The following is a 6,847-nucleotide window of genomic DNA, read 5'->3' as shown; positions in this document are numbered from 1 at the left end:
ATATACAGATGTATACTGTGCTGTGCTGGAGGCACACACAACTTCCAATAACTCCCGCAGATGACAATCGGGCCCAAATAGAGAACAGCTATGTAGGTGGATAATAGCGGTATGTACTGGGTACAGAGCACGCACTATCTCCTGAGTGACACTACTGACTGCAAGCTCTATTGTTAAAGATGGACCACTAGCTATATAGGTGAGGTGAATATCACGGTGTATACTGCGGCCAGGGCACGCAGACAATAACCAGAAAACAGCAGAGTTAAAGGGGTATATACAGATGTATACTGTGCTGTGCTGGAAGCACAGCACAACTTCCAATAACTCCAGCAGATGACAATCGGGCTCAAATAGAGAACAGCTATGTAGGTGTATATAGTGGTATGTACTGGGTACAGAGCACGCAGACAGCACGCACTAACACTACTGACTGCAAGCTCTATTATTAAAGCTAGATCACTAGCTATATAGGTGAGGTGAATATAGTGGTGTATACTGCGGTCAGGGCACAGACAGTAACCACTACACAAGAGCAAAATAGTAAATCAGCCAAAAACGATTGGTGTGTAACTGTGTTGAAGGTACACAGAACACCCACTGCTTCAGATGCTAACAAACACTACACGAGGCCGCCTGAAAGGCGGCTTTATATAGTGTGGGGCGTGCACTACACAGGCTGAGCTATGATTGGCCACAGGCAGGATGCCTGTGTCCAACCATTGCTCTCCTCGCTGCTGGCGCTGCGATTGGCCAAGCATGCGGGGTCACAGTGCATGCTTGGCCAATCGTGAGACAGCAATGCATTGCGCCATCGCAGTGCATTGTGGGCCACACGAATTTTGCCGCGAACGGCCCAAACGTTCGGAATTCGGCGAACGCACGAACGACCGATGTTCGAGTCGAACATGCGTTCGACTCGAACACGAAGCTCATCCCTATTGTTGACTTGTCTCAGATAAAGTAGTCCCCCCTGGGAATTCATCCAGCATTGCGACTTCCTCATCTTCCTGCTCCTGCTCCTCCACGGCTTGATCAATGACACAACGCAATGCATGCTCCATAAAGAAGGAATAAGGTACGATGTCACTGATGGCGCCATGGCTGCGACTGACCAGTTTGGTGATCTCATCAAATGGGTGCAGAAGTCTGCATGCATCGTGCATGAGCAGCCACTGACGCGGTGAAAAAAAACCAAGCTCCCCAGAACCTGTTCTGCCGCAGAGTTCATACAGGTAGTTGTTAGGCTGCTCCAGCAGAAACGTGCAGTTATCCAGCATATAGAAGGTTGAGTTCCATCGTGTCGGGCAATCGCAAATAAGACGTCTGACCAGTAGATTGTGTCGCCGCTGAATGTCAGCAAGGCGAGCCATGGCCGTGTAAGATCTTCTGAAATGGACCGAGATTTTCCTTGCCTGCCGCAAGATGTCCTGGACCCCAGGGTATTGGACAACGAATCGCTGCACGACCAAGTTTAAGACGTGTGCCATGCATGGCACATGTGTAATTTTGCCCCGTTTCAGTGCGCTAAGCAGATTGGCACCGTTGTCACACACCCCTTTACCAACTGTCAAATCGAGCAGTGTTAGCCACTGATCTGACTGTGAACGCAAAGCTGAAAGAAGTGCAGGGCCAGTGTGGCTCTTGGCTTCCAGGCACAACAGACACAGCACAGCATGGCAATGTCTCACCTGGCCTGTCGAATAGGTTCTGGGGAGCTTGGGCGGCACAGCGGAAGAGACGCTAGCAGCGGAAAAGGAGAGTCAGCCGAGGAGGAGAGGGAGGAGGATGGAGTAGGAGGAGGAGAAGAAGAGTCAGGCCTGCATGCAATCCGTGGCGGTAAAACCAAATGTACACGGTTGCCACGGGTTACATGCTTGACGGCTGTCAGAAGGTTCACCCAGTGGGCAGTAAAAGTTATATACCTTCCCTGCCCGTGTTTGCTAGACCAACGTTTTTGTGGTCAGATGTATCTTGGCACCGACACTGTGTGCCAGAGATACATTCACTTGCCGCTCAACATGGCCATATAGCTCTGGGATGCCCTTCTGTGAGAAATACTTCCTTCCTGGGACCTTCCATTGTGGTGTTCCAATGGCCACAAATTTTCGAAAGGCCTCCGAGTCCACCAGTTTATATGACAGTAGTTGGCGGGCTATCAGTTCTGACAAGTCAGCTGTCAATCATTGGGCAAGAGGGTTATCCGGCGTCATCATTTTTTGTACGCTCAACATTTGGCCCACGGAAGCCTGCCTTTTTCCAAAAAAACGTGAGGATGGCGTGATGGAAGGTAGAGTGGAGGACAATTGTGAGGAGAAGGAGAAGTAGAAGACGAGGCTGGACGGCGAGAGCCTGGATTGTGGCTTTGTGGGTTCCGTTGCTCCCACTGGGCTCGGTGATGGCAGCTCATGTGCCTTTTTAAAGAGGAAGTAAACCCTGATGGGTTTACGTCCTCTTTCATTCCCTGCAAAGGTAAAGCATAATGGACTACTATGCATCGCATAATAGTCCATTATGTGTCACTTACCTGACACAAGAGCCAGCGAAGTCACCGCTGTCCCCTGTAGTTCTGAGCGTCCATCTTCTTGGTGGGTCTCGCTGCTCCGGCGCTGGGATTTGCCGGAGCAGCGATGACGTCACTCCCGCGCATGCGAATGGGAGCCGACACTCGCGGCATATCGCTGCGATCTGCGGCTTACCCAGTGCACCTGCGTGCCGCTGTCTACGGCGCATGCACCGTAGACAGCGGTGGCTGTCTTCAGGTAAATATCTCCTACACCGTATAGGTTTAAGAGATATTTCTTGGACCTAGAGGTAAGCCTTAATCTAGGCTTACCTGTAGGTCAAAGTGGTTTGTAAGGGTTTACAACCACTTTAAGGCGGTCGTCCCTAGGTGAGTGTTGGGCTTACCATGACTTATGCATTGACTGCCAAGGCTGCAGATGGCAACACTATTGTCAGCAGTGGACACGTTAAAAAAAGCCCATACTGCGGAGCCATGTGCCAGCGTCCTGGGAGCGCTAAATGTGACCGTACATGGTTGATGCCTCGCTCCTGATACATTAGCAGTCTGCTTTGTCCCTCCTGTGCAATCTAAGTTCTGCCTGCTTTTCCTCCCTATCTGCTGGTCCATACCTCCCTCTGAACTCCCCTCCTCTTCCTCTCTTGTGAGCACCCATCACACATCACTAGACACGTCATTGTCGACGTCACCTTTCCTATTGCTATAATTAGAGATCTCAGAGTAGGCAGCAACACCGGGGACCAACCTACTCCTTGGGCTGATCTGGGTACTGTCGTCAGACTGCTGAGTGCGGTTGTTGCTACCTCCTCTTCCTGATCCAATGCCAAGAGCATCGGCAATGTCTTGCGATGGATCGGAGAATAATTCCTGTGACTCAAGCGGAGGGTATATGGTGGTGGTGTTGGTGGTAGTGTCTTTGGGGGTGCACACAGCAGAGAGTGAAGAAGAGGGTGCAGATCGAGAGGATGAGGAGGGTGCAGAAGAGTAAGTCTGAGTGAGCCACTCAACCAAGTCTGGTGCATTTTTTGACGTAATCGCACGCACCTTCTGCAATTTGCCACTTTGGCTCAAGCCTGTTGCTCCTACCCTACCCCTACCACCCCTGCGGAAGGGCCTGCCTCTTCCTCTGCCTGTCATTTTTTAAATGATCCTATGACAAAAGTCTCTAGAGAAGTGCAATGTGTATGTGGAAGAAGGTATGTAACACCCTGCTTTAATCTGTCGTTTTTGGGGGCCACTGGTCTATCACACCAGTTGTAATACTTTTTTTTAAATGCGTTTATCACTCTTTGTAGTATCACTGCTGAACCGCTCAGCAGTCACAATGCTGCACAGTGGAAATGCACTATACTAGGCTTTCTATATGTACAAGTATTTTATATGTGTATTACACCACTATATACTGCACACCAAATAGTACACCTATACCAGTCCTTAAAAGGACCTTTGTGGACCTAATAGTAGCTAGCTAGTAGCTAGTGAATTGCAGACTGTCCCGGGTCCAAAAACCAAACTCTCCCTCCCTACACTGAGAAACGACAGCTACAGAATCGGTCAGCAGCACTGCATGCAGTGCACTACAGTGGTGTGAAAAAGTGTTTGCCCCCTTCCTCATTTCCTGTTCCTTTGCATGTTTGTCACACTTAAGTGTTTCGGAACATCAAACCAATTTAAACAATAGTCAAGGACAACACAAGTAAACACAAAATGCAATTTGTAAATGAAGGTGTTTATTATTAAAGGTGAAAAAAAATCCAAACCATCATGGCCCTGTGTGAAAAAGTGATTGCCCCCTAAACCTAATAACTGGTTGGGCCACCCTTAGCAGCAACAACTGCAACCAAGCGTTTGCGATAACGTGCAATGAGGCTTTTACAGCGTCCTGGAGGAATTTTGGCCCACTCATCTTTGCAGAATTGTCCTAATTCAGTTACATTAGAGGGTTTTCGAGCATGAACGGCCTTTTTAAGGTCATACCACAACATCTCAATAGGATTCAGGTCAGGACTTTGGCTAGGCCACTCCAAAGTCTTCATTTTGTTTTTCTTCAGCCATTCGGTGGTGGACTTGCTGGTGTGTTTAGGATCATTGTCCTGCTGCAGAACCCAAGTTCGTTTCAGCTTGAGTACACGAACAGATGGTCGGACATTCTCCTTCAGGATCTCTTGGTAGACAGCAGAATTCATAGTTCCTTTCATCACGGCAAGTCTTCCAGGTCCTGAAGCAGCAAAACAGCCCCAGACCATCACACTACCACCACCATATTTTACTGTTGGTATAATGTTCTTTTTATGAAATGCAGTGTTCCTTCTACGCCAGATATACTTGGACACACACCTTCCAAAGAGTTCCACTTTTGTCTCATCGGTCCACAGAATGTTGTCCCAAAAGTCTTGGGGATCATCAAGATGTGTTGTGGAGAAATTGAGACGAGCTTTGATGTTCTTTTTGCTCAGCAGTGGTTTTCTCCTTGGAACTCTGCCATGCAGGCCATTTTTGCCCAGTCTTTTCCTGATGGTGGAGGCATGAACGCTGACCTTAACTGAGGCAAGTGAGGCCTGCAGTTCCTTGGACGTTGTTGTGGGGTCTTTTGTGACCTCTTGGATGAGTCGTCGCTGCGCTCTTGGGGTAATTTTGGGCGGCCGGCCACTCCTGGGAAGGTTCACCACTGTTCCATGTCTTCGCCATTTGTGGATAATGGCTCTCACTGTGGTTCGCTGGATTCCCAAAGCTTTGGAAATGGCTTTATAACCCTTTCCAGACTGATAGATCTCAATTACTTTCTTTCTCAATTGTTCCTGAATTTCTTTGGGTCTCGGCATGATGTGTAGCTTTTAAGGATCTTCTGGTGGACCTTACTGTGTCAAGCAGCTCCTATTTAAGTGATGCCTTGATTGTGAACAGGTGTGGCAATAATCAGGCCTGGGTGTGGCTAGAGAAATTGAACTCAGGTGTGGACAACCACAGTTATAGTATGTTTTAACAAGGGGGGCAATCACTTTTTCACACATGGATTTTTTTTCACCTTTAATAATAAACACCTTCATTTACAAATTGCATTTTGTGTTTACTTGTGTTGTCCTTGACTATTGTTTAAATTGGTTTGATGTTCCGAAACACTTAAGTGTGACAAACATGCAAAGGAACAGGAAATGAGGAAGGGGGCAAACACTTTTTCACACCACTGTATAATATGCTTTCTATATTTGAAAGAAAGTATATTGTACGTGTACAAACCTATATACTGTACACATATAAAAGGACCTTTGTGGATCTAGTAGTTAGTGATTTGCAGACTGTCCCTGCTCAGAACACCAAACTGTCCCTCAGTCCCTACACTGATAAAAGACAGCTGCAGAATCGGGCAGCAATCAGCTCAGCAGCACAGCAGTCAAGTATAATATGCTGTCTATATTTGAAAGAAAGTATATTATACGTGTACAACTCTATATACTGTACACCTATAAAAGGACCTTTGTGGACCTATTAGCTAGTGATTTGCAGACTGTCCCTGCTCAGAACACCAAACTGTCCCTCTGTCCCTACACTGATAAAAGACAGCTGCAGAATCGGGCAGCACTGAGCAGCACAGCAGTCAGCAGTGAACCATAATATACTTTGTATATTTGAAAGAAAGTATATTATACATGTACAACCCTATATACTGTACACCTATACCAGTCCTTAAAAGGACCTTTGTGGACCTAATAGTAATAGCTAGTGATTAAACTGACTGTCCCTGATCCACACAGCGTCCTGTCCCTACACTGACAAAAGACAGCTGCAGAATCGGTCATCAGTGCACTCAGCAATCAGCAGCACAGCAGTCGGCAGCAGTGCACCAGAACCCTATATACCGTACACCTATACCAGTCCTTAAAAGGACCTTTGTGGACCTAATAGTAATAGCTAGTGATTAAGCTGACTGTCCCTGCTCCACACAGCGTTCCTGTCCCTATACTGACAAAAGACAGCTGCAAAATCAGTCAGCAGTGCACTCAGCAATCACCAGCACAGCAGTCAGCAGCAGTGCACCAGACCCCTATATACTGTACACCTATACTAGTCCTTAAAAGGACTTTTGTGGACCTAATAGCTAGCGATTTGTGTCACTACAGTCTGTCCCTGCTCCACGAGGCAACCTCTCCCTACGCTGACAAAAGACAGAATGTAAAATGGCAGCCAGATCAGGTCTGTTTATAAGGTAGGGGGAATGTCCAATTGTCCATGTGCTGAAATGCCTCAATTGGCTGCCCTGTACCCCATGATGGATGTGTCATGGGTCAAAGTTCTTCACAATGTAAACAAATATGGCCGCTGCGA

The sequence above is a fragment of the Lithobates pipiens genome, unplaced genomic scaffold (assembly GCF_037356315.1).
Source record: "Lithobates pipiens isolate NorthernLeopardFrog02 unplaced genomic scaffold, aLitPip1_a1.2 Scaffold_8, whole genome shotgun sequence".
Classification (NCBI taxonomy): Eukaryota; Metazoa; Chordata; class Amphibia; order Anura; family Ranidae; genus Lithobates; species Lithobates pipiens.
Note: the sequence above shows the minus strand (reverse complement) of the source record.